This window comes from Corvus cornix, chromosome 11 (assembly GCF_000738735.6).
Source record: "Corvus cornix cornix isolate S_Up_H32 chromosome 11, ASM73873v5, whole genome shotgun sequence".
Lineage (NCBI taxonomy): Eukaryota > Metazoa > Chordata > Aves > Passeriformes > Corvidae > Corvus > Corvus cornix.
In genome coordinates, this window is record NC_046341.1 from 4385236 (window position 1) to 4404027 (window position 18792).

An 18792-nucleotide genomic window follows, 5' to 3' on the forward strand; every position below is an offset into this window, starting at 1 on the left:
TAATATTGCATGGAAAACAGTTCAGAACAAGACTGAAATTATGTAGAACACCCTTACATAAACATTACTGTAAATCCTATTTTTGAACAGATTTAATCTTTGTTTTCCCAAAAATACCTTAGAAGACTAACTTGAACAATACAGGGCTATGAATTCATAGCACAGATTAGTTAAAGCAGATGGTGAGCCTGTGTGGATGTGCTCCATCAGAGAAAACATGGCCATAATTGGATTTATTTTAATTCACTTACATTTTGACTACAGGAGAAATGCGGGTGGAGTTCCTCCTACAGACAAGCCCCAAGGTTAGGGCTTCCAGGGAGCCTTGCTCTCAACTCCATTTTGAAAATTGGACTTGAATGCTAAAATAACATTAGGTGTTTATAAACAAAAGTGAATCCCCAGTCTTAAAACATTTATTCATGCTCAGATCTTGCCTCCTTAATTCACTCTGACTGGCACTTTATGCAAGGGGCCTTAGTGAAGTACGAGTCCCCATCAACAGATCCCACTTATCAAAGCGTTCTGCACAGCCCAGGCTGACAGGGGCTGCAGGACAATGCATTGCTCACCTGCAGTGGGTTCAGCTCTCACTCATTTTGCAGCAGAGGAAGGAGACAAGTTCCCATGGGGCGGTGCCACTCCTGCCACGCAGTCCAGAGCCAGGGGAAGGCTGGCAAGAGCCTTCTCCAGCCACATCTGCTGCCAGGGATGTGCTGCATTCCCACCTCTGCAACCTGCTCCCTTCAGGGATTTTCTTTCTGCCTCTTTATTTTTAGGGTTCTTGTATTCCCACGTAGCCTGTCTGCTGCCTGGATGGTACCCAATCATCATTTTTAACCTGGGTTCCTGCTAAAAGGAAGACTGCTTGCCTTTTCCTCCTAGAAGGGTGCTGGTGGTCTGAGCCCTGACTGTGCTGAAGATTCATGCTTTTGTTGGAAGCATCCCAGCACGAAAGGGGAAGGGGTTCATTTCTCTCTGTACTGAGCTGTAATGGGTGTAAATATATCGAGTAATTACAGGCATATTGCTGTGCAAACACATGATAATTACAGCTCTCATTTCCTGATGAATTATACATGACAGGCCACCCCCCGTTACTAGCTGGACACCTTGTCTGGCCGTGCTGAAACCTGTCAAATGCACCAGCACAAGCCTCAGTTTCCCTTGTAATTTCTCGCTTTCAAACTGCCCCAGCAAGCCATGAGTGCAGGACACGGGCAAGCTGCTGCCCAGCTGCCCACAGCAACCCACAGCCAGGCCAGCTGGATGACCACGGGAGCACGTGGAGATGTGGGACTGGACTGCAGGGGCAGATGGTGCGTGGGAAGGAATGACCCGCCCAGCTATACACTTCTGGTATTTTTTATTTCCTTGAAACTGGGTCTGTGTGTTGATTCTGTGTTTGAATCTGAGGAGTCCTGGCTGGGTGAGGCAGTGCCCAGCTCACGCCAGGCTGTGGCTGCCTGCTGAGGCGTGGAGAGCACACCAGCAGAAATACAGCGCTGCCACACGTGCCAGCCTTGTCCCTGGCTCAGGCACTCTGAAATTACTGCTGATTTGTTCGAGCAGAACCCAAATACAATTTCACTCATTCATCACGAAATCAAAGCCTGTTTCCCCATTCCAGGCACAGAGCAGTGGGAAAAGACCAAGCTGGCATCTGTGCTCAGCCTTAATGAGGGTAACCCTTCCCCGAGCCTGCCCTGGGGGAAACAGCTGCCACAAGCCCTCAAGCACACAGGTGTTGCTTCCTTTCTGCAGTTGTTTCTTTCAAACTTTTCCTCAGCCACACTTACCCACAAGTGCTGATGCACACTGGCAGTGGCCTGTTCTTGCAGGCTGCCCAAACTGTGTGTCCAAACTCAAATCACAGCAATGTTCCTTGTCTAAGTACCAGTTTTGCTTGGCATGAAGCCAGCCTGTGTTCTAGCACCCGCCCCAGATCTTCCAGCTTCACTCAGTATTTCCTTTTGGATTTGCTAATTAAAACATAGTGCCACATTATGTTCCTTGCAAATTGGCTTTTCAAAATATTTCTGTAATTGGCCCAAATTTCTCTCACCAGGCATCTGCAAGTCAATCTTCCTGCGGTACGTTTGAGCACACTGCCAGTCTGTGGTGCTTGTGAATGCATCACCCACAGAGAGCCAGGCACTGGCACATCGGGGGCTGTTCTAAAGGAAGCAGGATTTGGGGTACAAAAGGCCACTTTGGTGACATCACCCATTTTTGGTGTCTCTAAAGCATCACGGGTGCTGGGTATGACCAGGAAGGTGGGACAGGAGTGCTTGGACTGCTGCACAAATCAAAGCAGTTCCAGAAATACTGTCCTTGAGCAAGATGGGAAGGTCTCTAAATTCAGGTTGTGGGAGTCTGTTGGTCTTGAAAGGCTCAGTTCCATCTCTGTTCTGTGTACAGCCTGCTGAAATGCCCAGAGCAGAGGCACTCTCACCTCTATTGCCTCAGAGAAGCCCCAGCAGCCACTAGATGTCACCAGGATTTTACTTCCTTGCTAGTCTTTGCCCAGCCGGGACTATAAGAAAATAAGAGGAAAATAAGTAATCATGAATAATAGAAGATAATCCACCTGTTACAATGAACACAGGGCTCAGAGAAGGGGGAAATGACCCAGACTCCTGATTTTGTGTGTCCCATCTCTGGGAGGATTTAGACAGAGCACCTGTACACATGGGTAAGACTTTTGTCTCTTGATGGCAGGAGGATAGTCTGATATCTTAAAAATCAAGTTTCTCCAGCTAGGCATCAGGCTAAACCTTAATGCACTTATGGGAGCCCTGTTTAATTACCCAGCCTTGTTATCTGTAAGGTTATCCCCCCTGTTTGGTATTCCTGCCTGGAAAGAAGCAGCAAAGGGAGAGCAGCACCATCTGGGCATTAAAGGGGGCAAGGGAAGATTTGGGGATGAGATGGGCCAAATGGCTCCATGTACAAACAAATCAGCAAAGCCACTTCTGGGAATTCCTCCATCCCCAAAATGTGTGAAGCCATAGGAAAACAAAGGGCCCCAGTGATCAGCACAGCTGACACATTCATTTCCATTAACCTTCACTGTTAATTATTAACCTGGAATCACACCATTCATAATCCAGGGGATAAAGATTAGATATTGTGCTTGTAACCCCAGGAAGATCCACTTTATCTCTTACCTCACAGGCACAAAATCACATAAAGTCAGCCCCAGACAGAGGTGGGATTTTGGCAATCCACCACCAGCTCAGTGAGCACTGGAGCCTGACTGCAGTGTCCCAACTTCCACACCTGTGCCAGTGTAAAATGCAGGAAACCTCCCCAGATATGTGTCCAAACACGTGCTGCACAGAGCAAGGGGGGGTGTGCAAATCCTACCAGGTCCCTCCTGGAGTCTCCCATGGCAGCAGCACAGCCCACACCAAAGCCTAAAAATCCCTCTTTGCTTTTGGTGATTCTCTCCCCCATTAACACCAAGGTGCTGGTGCTACTTCAGGTGTGTGCCCATTAGACATAGAACCTGCAGTCTGACTTCTAAGATATTTAGATACTGAATTGAACCAAATTCTTTTGTTTTTATCTTTAAAACCCTGGTCTTCAACTGTTGGGGTTTTTTAACACAGATATTTTCATCATCCTCCCCCTATGGCTAAATACTGGCACAAGCCCCAATGCCTGCCTGTTCCTCTTCAGCTGTTAAATTCTCAGTCCAGTTCATCCTTTTTCTGTTGTTCTGCTTCTTTGGGTCCAAGAAGGTGTTTGTGCAAGTACCCCCTCATGTACACCAAAGCCCAGCGACATAAAACCCCTTCAGAAGGAGCTGAGGTATCGACCTCAGTTCATGCAGTAATTCCACACATCCCTGGGAGACTGGTTTTGGATAAGCCCTGAAAGGCATAAATTACTGTAAATAGGGGTCTCTTTCTGAATACATTCCCTTCAAGATTTCCACAGTGGGGTGAAAGTGTCCATACCCACATCAGACCCAGATCCATCCCATTTCTCTGCTCACATCCAGAGGTTTATACCCTACAGCAAGAATTACTGGAGATACCCACATCTGCTGAAAGGATTATTCTGGTCCCCCTACAGCACATATTCTTTCAATCTGAAGTCCACTGCCATCCAAGAGAAGTCAAACAAAACAGTTTTTACAGCACTGTCTGAAGACAGCTTTATAAAATAAGTCCAGGGTTATTTTCATTTTTGCCTCATGACACATAACATGTTTAATACAAAAGAAAATATATGCCTGGCTTGGAACTTCGGCCAAAGATGATAAGTCCAAAATGATCTCAACTTAGAAATATTACTACCCAGATTATTATTCTGAGGTTTGGTTTATGATCACTTCTTCCAGCAGTGCTGCTACACTTGGAATTAATTGCAGGTTTTGTATTTTCGGTAGAAAGAAGGTGAAATGGGATATGCATTTCGTGGTGACTTCTTGAGCAAATATAAAAGAGCAAAAGTTACTTATTTTAATTTCTTTCATGTGAGAATATCTGTAACTTTTTCTCTTTGTACCCTGCTGCTGGTTCAGTTTTTTCTGATAGTAAAACCTGTGTAATACCCAGCAGGACTGGCCAGAGCCCACTTCCATAAGGAAGGCAAAAATAAGTGTACCTCTGTCTTTCGTGCCACATTTTCCATAATCCTCCTGTCTTGCTTCCCACACCACCCTGCTCAACATGGAAAAGATCCCCCTGACAGGTGGGGAAGGTGATCCTGTATCCTCTGCCCACCCAGAGACCCAGAGACACAGGTTCTACCTGTGATAATCCCTCATAGGATCAGAGTCACAAAGTCTCTGCTCAGAACTCAGACCCTACTCAAAATCCCCAGATTTGCTTTTTTTGGGTTTGGTGGGGGTTTTTTTGGTGTTTTTTGGTTTGTTTTTTGTTTGTTTGTTTGTTTGTTTAAACAAGGCAGGTATATCCATCCAGACTATGGTCTCTTAAGAGGTGGAAAAACCCTGCCCTTTCATTCCTAATGTCTAGCAAGAGGTGATGAATCCTCCCTGCATGTTGATCCCACCATTGTGTGAGAGTGGCCACTGTCCCAAGCAATGACATTTCCAGGGGCACCAGAAGCCCCAGGAGTTGGTCAGCTCAGCAGTCTGTGAGCTCTGATTCACAGCCAGCACTTAAAAAAAATACAGCTGCAAATGGCACAGATGGGTAATTCTTTCTCTGGTAAATCACCCGGCCCAAAGCCTCATGTCTCAGTGCCAGCTGAATTTGGAGGCCAAATTTTCCATGACAACCTCAGTCCCTTTAACAAGTTGCCCCCTAAAGCAGGTGCCAGAGTGCATGGTGGCTGGTGTAGAGCCACTGCCATGAAAAATGCAGTGGAGCAATGTAGCTTGCCACCTCTCAGCCTTGTTAGTTTAAAACCACTTACTTAACTTGTCTCTTTGCATTAGACCCAGCACTTTGGATGCCCTGATGTATTTTATGATACTTTCTTGCTGTTGTGTTTGATGGTCCTATTTGTGATTCAGCAAATAGCACCTAAGTAATCAATATTCTGTCTGGGTGGACATTTTATTTATCTACAGAGCCACCACATGAATTCAGTTGGTTTACTAGAGGTCAAACACTTTTCATCTTCTCCATGAGCCATGGAAAATTGAAAGATTTAAACCCCCTTTGAATTCCTTTGATTAACTCAGTGAAAATATCACACTCTTTTTTTCAAAGTCAGAAGCAGAATTATCTTCACTATAAATCTACCTCATTTTGACACATTGATCTCTGCATAATGGGTAACATCAAGTGTTGAGGCATGAACTGGAAGCAGAGGAAGAGTTATGAATGGTGCTGTTAGCAATTATCTTCCATACATACACACTTCCTTTGGGTTGGTTTAAAAAAACTCAACAAAGCATATAATTGATAAGAGCTGTATAATTGGCTGTGAGGGAGCAAGGTCTGGGATCCACTCATTTGGGAATTGCACCCTTGTGGCACAAAGTACCTGTCCTGAATTAGCAAATGGTCCATCAGTGTTCCACACTTACCTCAGTGTCATTCCCCCAGCTGGATCAAATCCAAGTGCCTGCAATGCCACTGCTTTCATCACACTGTTTAAAAAGCAAGAGAAATTCATTGTGTTTCAGGAACATGGAGGAAAGGAGAAGCTGAAGACCAGATTTCAGCTGCTTCACACCTACCTGGTGCTGCTCCGCAGTGCCACAGCTTGCAGGGCCAACTGGGACAGGGAAACCCAATGACTAAACCAACTGAATAATGAAAATAATGTCCTGGATCTCTCTTATATGCTTTTCTTGCTGACTTCTCTGATTATTTTATTAATTTCTAACTTTTTGGAGTTAAATTTTTAAGGTTGCTTAACTGATCCAAACCTTTGAACATGAAAGTTGCATCATTTTAAATAAAAGCATGACTTAAACCCCATTTAATCAAACAGGGAAATCCCTGTGCAGACACACTTATATCAGTTTTAGCGACTTCTTCCTAGTTATTGCATTTGACCTGGAACTGGTTTAAGATTAATTAAAATAAGCCACTCTCTCAATACACTGTGACTTGCATTAATTTAGCTAAATTAATGTGAAAAGTGGAATCAGATTTAACAAGAGCAAATTCTTCATGTTGGCAGGACTTAATAGCAATTCTTGGTGTGATTTAGACACTGCTGCCCATGACCACAGAAATTTCAAATACACTTAATCACCTTATCCTTTATGCAAGGGAGAACTGACTTATTCCAGTACAATCGGCCTGAGCAACTGGACAAAACATCCATAAGTTTTCCCTGGATGATTTTCAGGGATGCAGAGCTGAGATCGTGAGAGTTCCGTGGGTGCAGGATGTGGGATAGCAAGAGCAGATGGGATCCTACCCCCTGCCTTTAAACCACTGCAGAGCTCAGACCTTTTCCTACTTCTTGTTGTAAACAGTCTTCTCATCCTTCCCCTTTTTAATACATCCACTTTGTTGTAAATTTTTTTAGCCTGTATTTCCTCCACTGGTTTAAAGGAATGGTACAGGCATAACGTTAAAAGTCCTGTGAGGATAAAGCCAGATCAATGCATACTGCAGCTCCATCTCAGAAATAGATTAGATTGGCTTGAAATTATTTGTTTGCAAAAACCTCTTTAGCAATGTACTTTCCTGTAGACACTTATATATCATTCAATAAGGCTTTCCAGTAACATGCTTGGTGCCAATGAAAAAGGAATACATGGGAATAAAAGTCATGCAGGTGGACTGGAGGAGCCAGAAGCTGATGGGTGAGGAAATCCTGGTGGATGACCTAGGTTGTTTCAATGGAATTCTTCAGTTCTTCCTTCATTTGGAAATGAGTGATGCTTTTATGCAACTTGGATGGTTTTTTCTCAAGTGCTGACACATTTTAACCCTTGGATCTCACGAGGAGGTGGGTGTGTGCACATCCCCAAAACACCATCCCATGACCTTTGGGCTCATCTCTACTCTCTTCTCATTCAAACTTTTTATATTTTCAGGAAGCAGCAGTGCTTTTGTCCGTGGTTTACAGGAGTTACGTGTTCCCAGAATCTGTCAGGGTGTTTGGTTTTGTTCCCCCACTGCTGGCTGGGCAAGCACCCGCCTCCCACACCAGTGGACAGCCACCCATTTCCTCACAGCCATCACAAGCAGTTTCCATCACAAATTACACCTAAGAAAATAAGGGCATCGAATCCTTGCCTTCAGCAGGACAGCAAAATCAGCTCTTGGCTTTGGTGTCACTGTTGTAGCCCTGTGTGACCCTGTGCAAACACCTCTGGTTTGCACAGTGGTGGTGGGGAGGGGTCTCACTGGAGCACAGAAGTTGCAGATATTAAATGCATTTGTCAACACCACAGCAGTAAGAGGAGGCTGCCACAAGGTCAAGAGAGAAGTGCCTGAAATAAGGGTAAGCAAGCTGGCAGGGAGCAGCAAAGAAGGTCACAGTCATACAGGATGCAGCCCCTGGCTCTCTGGGGATGGCACCACTTCAGTGAGATTTTTTATGTCCTTAAAAAACTCGAGTGAATGAGTTTCTCTTTCCAACCAACTGTCAGGTGTCCTGGGAGTATTTCCTCCCAATTCATCTCAAACTGAGACACCAGGTAATAACAATTTGTTTGCTATCAACCATCTAACGCAGAGCCGTGCAAGAATACCAGGGCTTCTCCTTCTGTCAGACCCCAAGCTAAAAAGAGTCAATGTGCTTCTATCCAATTTGGCCATGAAAATGCTGGTGAGGTACTCACAGCAGCCCTGGCCTGAGAGCAGTTTGGCTCTGAAGACCTTCAGCAGTGTTTCAGGCCACCTGATTTCCTGCAACTGGGATGAGATGACTGGCTGGCCGTCAAAGAGGGGGAAAAGCAAGAGAGGATTAAAGCAACTAGTGGGTGGTGATAAGTCTCATCTCAGCAAGCAGAACAAGGTGACCTTCCTCTTAGTAGCCTGAATCATGTTCTGACAATGTTTGGGGGTTGATATTTTTAAAGGTATAATCCTTTACCATGTTGAAATACTTTTCCATTGAACTTTTAAAAACCTTGCCTGGTGACCTGGCTTATGGTTCCATGAATCATCAGATGTTCAATCAATCAATCATCGACTTTTGTTTTTTGTAAAATAGGTATTGATGTTGTATGTTATTAGTTTCTTGGCACCTTATACTAGAATTTCATCAAAGCAAAATGCTGATGCAATTAACAAAGGATATCAATTTATGCAGCAATTCACATTATCCCTTAAAGCTTCATTAGCCTCAGAAGCTCAGGCACTGGAGGGAAAATTTGGAGAAGTGCTCTGTTACCTTCTGCAGCTCAGCCCATCTGCGCTGCTGCAGTGCTCCCACATTAGGCTGCCCTTTGCAGATGGGAAAGGGAGATGTGGCAGCACCCGGCTCCTCAGCACAGGGACTTCAACTGCCTCCATCTCCCCTGCTCAGCCTGAGGACCCACTCACTCATTTTGCAAGAGTCAAAGCTATTCTGTGGGACAGAACATGTTTCAACAGCCAGAGTCACAGCAGCCTGAGGCATTATTTGCAAGAAAAAAAAAACTAAAATTCAGCTTTCCTGTCCCAGAGACGGTCTGGAGCTCCTGCTGATGGGTGATGCTCTGCTGCTGTGCCAGTGTGCCCAGACCAACTGGTGCTTCTCCTCTTGTTCCCTACGAACACTCCTGAGGTCAACAAGTCATAATTGCCCCATTATTTCACAGAAAAGCCACCAACGTCAGCAGGAAGCAGCTGCTGGTGGGATGGAAACCTCACTTAGCAGCCGTTTTGCTGGGAAGGTAATTTGGTCTTTAAAACTCCGAACACAACCACCTCTTTATACGTTTTTCTCTGCACTTACCAGTAAATATTTAATCTCCAGGTTTTTGGTGCAGTTTTTTTTCTCTTTCAGCTGAATAACTTTTATTATGTTGATCCACCTTGTTGTCTGTCTCTGCAATTTTGAATACAAGCCTTGCCCTTGACTGCACAGCACAATTAAAGCCTCCAGGTCACAGCTTTCAAAACACTTGATATTGTTTTTTTCTTTCTGGAACAAAAAAATAATATTAACCTCTCTTTTAGTGTAGAGGAAAGCATGAAAAGGAACAGGCTTTCAGAGGCATGTCAAAAAGACTGGTATTGGGCTGGGAGGATTTTAACCCATTGACTTATTTGCACAGCTTGACACAAAAATTAACTCATCTCCCAATTAGCTGAATAATTGAAGTGCATCATCAGATTTCCTGTCACATTGAGGAGACAGATTTACTGGGGAAGCCAAGTGAAACAATATCTTCCTTTTCCCTGCACATCCCTGCTGGAGCTGACTTGTACAAAAGACAGGTACTGACACAGTGCTGTACCTGGAGGTGAAGGCTCAGGGAGACAACACAGGCTCAAGATGAGCCTAGACAAGCAAAAAGTAAATTGTCTGCATGTTCCTACATGCAGATGTTTGATTTATCCCACTGTAAAACTGATATATCTCACGGTAAAACTGTTCTGATACAAACCCTACCTCTTATTATTCTTAATTATTCTCTTTAACATCCTGGTTTTCAACCTTCTTGCAAGTTTGCAAGACAAAAGAGGTTGAAAAATTAAAATGCAATTAATTGTGCTATTTTACTTGTCTACAATGACATACATTATTGTCATCTTAAATTTTTTAGCAGCTTGGAAAACAGCAGGAATTAGCAGAGGATTTTCTAAGTGAAATAGTCCATTTAAATTAACTGCATTATCCCACCTCCTTCTGGCTTCGTGCTTGAAAATGGCAAATCTGACTGCTGAAAACCAGCATTATCACTTTGCTGGAGGTGAGAACTGTCTGGTGGTGGGGACATTACACGGGACTTTGGAGAGAGACACCCAGTTCCATCTTCCATGACAGGTGTGTTGAGTGAACTCAGAGGTGTCTTGTACAGACAAATTTTCAGAGGCAGCCACTTGCCTGGTGATGCAGATCAGCACCCATGGGACTCATGGGCAGGAACTCATGGAGGGCATTTGCTGTGCTGAATTGCAGGCTCCCAAGTCACATTAACATATATCCAAATTTTGGCATGCACAGACCTTTAAAATAATTGGATCTTAAATTTAATTAGAGGACCGCTTCAGAAGATCAGGTGCAAAGAGCCCCATGTGTCCCAGTGCAAACAGGGCACGTCCTGAAGCCTCAGTGTCTGTGGCACAGTCAGCTCCCCAGAAATCCCAGAAAGGAAACAAATCCCACACCTGACACCTTGCAAGGGAAACACTGGAGCTGATATTCACTTTTCTGAATCTCACATCCAGGATAGGAGACACAGCTTGGCTCTGCCAGCGCTTCTAGGAACTTTCCTGTGTGTTTTTTCTAAGCAGGTGTTTCAGGAGTGTCTATTGACACCCAAAATTTACACCCCTGATCCAGCTGAGGGTCTCTGCATGAGACAAAGCAAAGATGACTTTGCTCTGAAATCCAAGACACTTCCTCATACCAGTGGCTAAGCAGGAATTACTCTGACAGGATTATCTTGGTGCTCTTTTCAGCTTTCCCTTCACACCCAGCCCATCTGATCCATGGCAGGATCATGCACAGCTGGACAAAGTAAGGCTGAGCCTCTCCTGATGCCAAGAGCAGGAGGAGCCCACAGGATTCCTTAGCACACAGATGGCCAATGCCCCTCGCTGACCACCCCGTGGCCATTGTCACAGACACCCCCCACTGCTGGCCAACCACAGCTTCACCTCACTGAGGCCAAGGAGTATTTCTGCAGGACAAAGAGGACACAGGTGCTGCAAGGATGCACTCACGCTCTACATTTCTGCCTTTTCAGCTGTATTTTCATGACAGATGGCAGACTTTGACACAACTACAGCATCTCCTGTTTAACTGCAGAACAACTTTCTCTCCTGGCTTCATAAACTCCATCATTGCACAAACCCTTCGTGGCAGCTGCTGTAAAATCATGGAATAGCAAGAGGCTGTCATTCATATTTCTCTGAACCTCTGCAGAATTGATAAAATTGTATTTCTGGATAAGATTTAAAAGAATAAAACTCATCTAATTAAGAAGCACAGCCAGGCAGTCACATAGATTAAGAAGAACAAAAAGAAGTTTCAAGGTGAAAAATTGAATCTGCCTGGGTGGACCCAAGAGAGGGGTGTAAGGGCTCTGCAGGGAGAGGTGCACTTTAATTAATGCTGTCTGGCGGGGACCTGTAGCAGATACAGCCTGAGGGCCATCATGGGCACAAAGAAAGAAATAGAGCCCACAGTCAGGAAAGGATGGGTGAGAAGGAGAGAGCTCTCTCCAGTTCAACCTTAGTGCAGTAAGCTGAGACAGTTTTTCTCATTCCTTCACGCTTTGTTTTGGTTTTGTTTAATTCCGACCTGTTACTTATTCAGACATTATGCACAAAGACTGAAGTCCTGGTAAGGGGCTGATGGGCTTCGAACCTTTCGTGCTTTCCAGTTCAATGTAGATGACCACAAGAAAAGACTGCTGGTGTTGGGGCTTGGCTTCCTCCCCTTGAAATGCTTTTTGCTTAGGATAAACAAGCAGGGAGCCCTGGCAAGGCTCTGAACAGCCAGCTGCATCAAACTGCAGTGCTTCCCATGCCTGGGAAGATTTCACAATTTCTTCTTAATTATGCATGAAGTATGATTTCGTTTGTACATTCAAGCCCTGTATTTGTTTTCCTTTGGCTTTTGCTGTTTACAAGGATCTAGATTTTAATGAGAACATCCTGTGAATCTCACTCTACATATTCCTGGCTGTAAGCATTTACTCAGGATGAGAATATCAGATACCTCAGTTCAGTGCATTCAGCTAAAGAAGGGGACACTGTGTGTCTGCAAGGAGGTTAAATGGTTGGCACTTCTCTTTCCTTAAATTGGGAAGAAAATTTGCAGTTAGTTGCTGTTCTAGGCTGGGACAGTGTGTACTGTGCTCCTCATTGCAAACCACCTCCTTAGTACGTTCAGACTAGCTCCCACTGTTTTTATCACTAAGTTTATGTTCTTGAAGTGCAAAAAACAATTTTTTTAATAAAAAGTAGCCCAGACTTGTTCATTGCAAACAGTGAGGATTACCTGCTGCAGGTCCATCACTGTAACACCAGCAACTGGCCACATGTTCAGTCCCAAAAATGTATATGAGGGCAATGATATTTTAATAAAAGCAACAAAAACTTTCTACATAATATGTGATCTCAAAGCTACCAAATCCAGAGTCCTTGCTCTGTTTTCTAGAGCTGTAGGGTTACTGCACCAGTAAGAACCAGTCTGGGCTGGATGCAGTGCAGTACTGCCAAGAGAAGCCTTTGGTAGCCCCCTGCCTCCAGGGGTTGTGCTCAGCAGACCAAGGCCATCTCCTGACACCTCGGGAAGGCAGTGTTAGGTTTGATGGGAGATGTCCTGTAGCCAACTCCAAATTTCCTGTGCCTGGCACTTGGGATTTCTCGTTACCTGCTCCTGATGGCACCTCACAGCACACCATTGCCTTGCTTCTTATCATTTTCACCTCTGTCATTCAGAGAGAGGCACTGTTCCACCTGTCCCTCTTGGCAGCACACATCAAAATGACACATCCTCAGAACACCTGGCTCAGCAGAGGCAGCTCAGCCATGAAAATCCCTGCTTTCCTTCAAATCCTCCAGGTGGTACCTGCACACCACTCCAGCCTGATTTTTCCTCTTCATCTACCACAGAAAAACAGCTAAATCATCTGCTTGTCTCCCTGTTAAATCTTACAAAAGTTACATTATTGGAGTTAAGGAGACCACAGCTCGACAGCAGAGGAGCTGTGTTTGTTGGTGTGTATTTTAGGGATCCTTGGGAATATTTTTTTTTAGTATGTTGCATCATTTCTCACAGCCCACAGCATCTCTTTGGGTGAGAGAATCTGTTGCTCAAATTCAGGTGTAAACATGCTGTAAATATTTAGCAAGGCATAGTAAATTGTCTTGTTAATATGCTGGCAGAGAGACACAGCCTCTGATTGCTGTCTGAGCAGCTTTTGGAGTGGCTGCAGCCAAGCAGGCAGCAGCATGTTCTGCTGTCTGGATTTTAGGGAAAGGAGGATTTTACCAATGAATCCTATCCCACCAGGTCCCTGTGAGCACTGGCACAGAGGTGCCAGCAACATTCCTCCAAATACTCCACACAAGAGATGAGTTGTGCCCCAGCAACACCTACTTTCCACTTTTATTGCTGGTCCCAAGTCACACTGAAGCTGCTGAATAAATCAGATCGAGGAGAAAGAGGAGCTTCAGCTGGCTGAGGTTGGAAGTGGGTAGAAAGCTGCTCATGGGAAAGATCAGTGAGCAGCTCTGCTGCCTTGAGGAAATTGGATTGTCAAAGTCACCCTTGACACAGGCAGAGAGCAGCCAGCTTAATGGCATGGAGGGGTCACAAACTCCTGCTTCCCAAAAGATACCAGTGATGCTTGGCACAGAGAAATTCTGTGATGCTGAAACAGCTTGTGAGACAACCCGTGGGGAATCCCAGCTCATTAGTGTAAAAATTAAGACACTTAAATGCTTCAGTATTGAAAAACCAATTACTGCACCAGGAATTTGTTAGATGTAGAAACATCCATTAAGAACCAGGAACAACCCAAGCTACAACAGGGCTTCAAAAGGTTAAGGAAACCAAGCCTGAAGAGCTTCCATTTCTCTGTGGAAGCATTTTCTTTTTCTCCAGGGCCTCCTGCAATAGCAGCATGGGATGCTGCCCTGGCCATCCTGCAGGCATTACTGGGGTTCTGGCAGTATTCCTGCCAAGCTATGTGTGCCAGGAATAAACTAATGGATGTAAAAGAACTGCCCATTCCCCAGAGGAAAGCCAACATTTGTCTCCATTCCCAGTGACTCTACTCATAGCAAAGATACACTAAGATGGAGGCAGCTCTAACACAGCTCTGATGTGCAAGTTCTGTCCTGCTTGAGCAAACAGCACTGATGTCACTCTGGAAAGAGAAAGGCCTGTGAAGGTGTGTCACACATCCAGGTAGGGTCCTGCCAGGCCACTCAGTGCTGCCACAGGCTGTGATGAAGCCAGGATCAGCCTCACAGTGGCTGTCCTTCCCTGTTCTCCATAGCAATCCTGCTTCCACAAGATGTACAGCTGCACACTGAGCAGCACAGGAGCAAGGATTGTTCAAGACCAGCTCAAGACCAAGCAGCAGCCGCTTTGGGGAACCAGTTTCTGTGGTGGCAAAAGTGATGTCAGTAACATGAGACCATCAGACCCTAACAGATGGGCAACCACAGGCAAACCCTCTTTCATCAGCCCTGCTTCCCCTCCTCACCCAGACACACGCACTGCCAGAACAGAGTGTCCTCTGGGCTGAGCAAGCCCTGTGGAGTAACAGGGGAAAACCAAAAGTAGTGTCTACACTCAGTGTAGGCTCCTACACTTGGTACGCTCCTACAACCAGGAAGCTGTGCAAACTCTATGAGGAAGATTAACCTTTTCAGAAGAATTGGGTTCTTCTAAGCCAATTCCCTCAAAATGGTCAGGACTGACTATTTTCTGCAGGCACTGGATTTTTTTTTGGAGTAAGGTATGAGAAAGGTCTCAAGAGCTGCCTCCCAGCTCACACAGTCAGGAAAGCCTAAGCTTTTCCTTACAGCCACAAAGATTCCCATCTTCAGTCATTAATCCCCTAAAAGACAGACAGTGGGGTGCAAACATCGCATCCCACAGTTAAGAGTCTCAGATGGTGTTAGGGTGAAAGCCCATAATTCCTTTCTTCCTTCCCCACAGAGGAAGTCTGTGATGCCCAACAATGCTTTCAAGAGGCTTTAAACCAACTACCAACACAAAAACAAACCAAAAAATCCACTTCAGTCAACTGCTGCCTGTGTACCCCAGCAACAGCAGGGACACAACCTCTCCCAGGCCAGGAGTTCCCGCATCTCCTTTGCGCAAAACCACCTTGACAGATTTCAGCTTTAAGCTCTAACTGGTACATGGCACATCCATCACATTGCCCTCATTCCAGCTGAGGCACCCTTTCCTCCCTGGTGCCCAAATTCAGCTGACTCCAGTTGAGCAGGGCTGTTGTGCCGCTCCCCTTGAACACAGCCATCCATTATGGTCCATGTGGGTCTGTCACCGCATCCCATTTGCTTCTCCAGACCATATGTTAAACCAGTAGGCTGAGCAGAATCATTTGTCTTCTTGCTTTTAGCATCAGTTCTTCTTTAATATTACTGTTAGCCTTTTCCTATCCTTAAGAACACTTGCAAAAGGCAGAGGGAGCAATGGCATGGCCCAAAGCCATGGTTTTGTGTCAATTTGGGGATGTTTTTGTGGGGTTTTTGGTTGGTTGGTTGGGGTTTTTTAACCTTTAAGAGCAGTTCTTCCTGCTCTAAGGCAACACATTTGCAACCATAGTGGCAACATTTGGGAGAAAGGGATACAGCCCACACTCTAGTATTGCATGAACATGCATTTCAAATCACGCTATGAAACAGCCAACTCCCATCATGAGCTTCTAACACATTTCTGTGTGACAAAACATTTTCAAAAATGCTAAGTTTTTAGAGCCTATCATTGCCTTAATTCATCTATCCAAGCACGCAACACGATCACATTGCTGTATATACATTAGAGCACTGTTAATTAAGACTGTTTGCTCTGCCTTCCCCAATTCATCCTTTTAATTAAATTAGTCCTTTAGGATTTTGTTCTTCGGGCAGTGAACCTCTGCAGCAGTTTGTCCAGAGAAGTTGTGCATGCCCATTCCTGGAAGCCAGGTTGGATGGGGCTCTGCATAACCTGGTTTAGTGGAAGCTGTCCCTGCTCATGGCAGGGGGTGGAATGAGATGAGCTTTAAAGGTCCTTTTTGACCCAAACCATTCAGTGATTCCATGAATCATCTGAGAAACTAAAGGCAAAAAAGATGCTTTCTGAGATACACAGAAGCCATAACACTGACTCCTAACCCGTTGTCTGAAAAGGTAGGGCTTGCCCACACAGCAGGGGAATAAATCACCCTCGAGCCATTCTCAGACACATCATCTTCATCTTGAGTGCTTTGCTCGCTGTGTCAGGCACGCACCAGAGATTTCCACACATGCTGGTGGATCAGTGTTGGTGCTGGCTGCTGACAGTGTAAGCCCACAGGAAGCCCAGACAGACAGCACTGCCTTCTCTCACAGATTGCTGATATGTAAATTACTATGGCTAAGGGGCAATAATTTCTCTTTTTCCATTATGAAACCAAGTACACCGTGATATTCTTTCCCACACAGAAAGAGAGCAAAGAAGTCAGCACTGCTGGGCTTGTGTGGGCTGTGTGGGAATGCAATGCTTCACCAACATCTCCCCAATATAAGATTTGTGTCTCCCATTACCACCCAACACAGGTCAAGCTTGGAGCATCCACCCCTGTCCTCACCACAACACCCCATGTCCTGTTTCGTCGTGGATTGGGATGCTACAAGACCAAGTAATGTAAGACTCTGAAGTAGACTTATCTCAGATAAGTCTCAGATCTCACAGCCTCTTAAATGACACTTTAAGTGTTGAAGAAGGTGGTGGGAGACAGTGGATAGGTCAACCTAACCCAGAGTATGACATGCCACTGGAGCTGAACCTGCCCAAATCCATTTTTTGAGCATCATCCTTCTTGCTTCCTTCCTCCCCTTTATAGCCTTCCTCCCCTTTGGGTCACTGTCATTTTGTTTTCTTTATATCTTTCATCCTCACACCCCTTGATCTTTGCTCCGTATTCTGGGTCTTATTTTGAAACATGTCCTTCAGTACCCACAAGGGAAATGTCCCATATCAGGGAAACATGGGCAGAATGAACAACTCATAGAAGAAAAACATCTAATCAACAGGTCACTTCTGAAAGGCTCTGTGGAAAGAGTGACACACTCTGCACCTCCCAGAGCTCTCCTGGTTTAGCAGATTGGTAGCAAAGGCCACGCTGGCTCCACCAGCATTGAGAGCCACCCCTTGACCACTGAGCTGTCCCTGCTTTTCTTACTGATGGCAGATGCTGAGATCCAAATTCTTACCTCCCAGGATTAGTTTCTGGCTTGTTGAGTGCTCTTTCCAAAGCTACAGGCAACAACATGAACAAGGATATAAACTTGGATCGTTTAACCTACATATTCCAGGTATTAAACCTGTGGAGGCTGTTTATATCACTGTAATTACTTTCATACAGGTTGTTAAAGTCAGATTCATTAGCTTAGGTTACAATGACCTATACAACATGCTTAAAACCCATTTATCCTATTAAAGGGATTTAAAACTCACCTTCTTTCATGAGATGTCAGTGATTCATGATTTATGGTTTGGTCATGCTTTAAAAGTAAAAGCAATTACCTCTCTTACTATGGTGAAAGCCCGCTGCCTCAAGGTTGCCAGAATACATCTGTAATTGAACAGCAACAGCTCTGATGTTCAGCCTGACTGACAAAAGCATTGCTATCAAAATCCTGCCTGGGATGGTGTCTGCATTCCAGGGAGCCCTGCACCATCTGGAAAATTCTGTCAGGAATGATTGCACCCCAGGATGCATTGTGCAGGGTGTTTCCTGACAGTGACAATACTTTCCATTTATGTCTCTTCAGACTTCTGGGAGAAAAAAAATTCCCCAGGCAATTTCCTCGCAAGCGCCAAGATTTTTTTGTTTGAACGCTTTTTCTTTGAAGCCTGCATGAACTGGATTTCAAATTAATTTCTCTGAGCGTTCCTAGAAATATGATGACTCTCTGATGCACAGTGCCCTCTGGGGTTGCATGATTTTAGGAATCCAGCTGACTTTCAAAAGACAGACATAAACAGGGTAAAGCAGACAACACTAACCCAGAAAAGATGCCAGAACCAGTCTCTTTAGGAAAACTGTCCAAACTCACACATTTGTCCCAAACGTGCTGCAAATACAACTGGTGCCCAGATGGGTGCTGATGGCTACATGTGGACTCTTGGCTTCAAGCAAATGTAATGTGACCCATTTTGGTTGTACCTCTGCAATGCTGTGCCCAGGTGAGTAAATTTAGAGTGAAACCAGAGTCTTTTGACATCACTGAGACCTGAAAGTTCCCTGGCAGCATCCTCTTGATACAAAGAATACATACAAAATTCTAGCAACTTTTGATATGCAACTATAAACAACACAACCCCTCACACATGCCAGAGGAACATGGAAGTTATTCCCTCTCTTCTGAAGATAGCAGGGACTCAAACTGGCAAAATCTGAAGTACTTTAGTCTAGAAATAATGGCATTTCTGTTCATGCTCGTTAAATTAGACAAAGTGACTATTACCTTTCTCCCCATGGTTGTTTTTGGCCCTGCTAGTGAAAAAATG

General features: G+C 44.9%; 1 long non-coding RNA gene across 1 annotated transcript; it reads right to left on the minus strand.

Annotated features, from left to right (window-relative positions):
* Nucleotides 1-2468: 2468 nt before the first annotated feature.
* Nucleotides 2469-6407, minus strand: LOC120410625. Its single transcript, XR_005602918.1, has 3 exons — nt 6167-6407; nt 6014-6076; nt 2469-2536 (listed from the first exon to the last, which is right to left on the minus strand). It is a non-coding gene; the product is annotated as an uncharacterized LOC120410625 (long non-coding RNA).
* Nucleotides 6408-18792: the final 12385 nt, after the last annotated feature.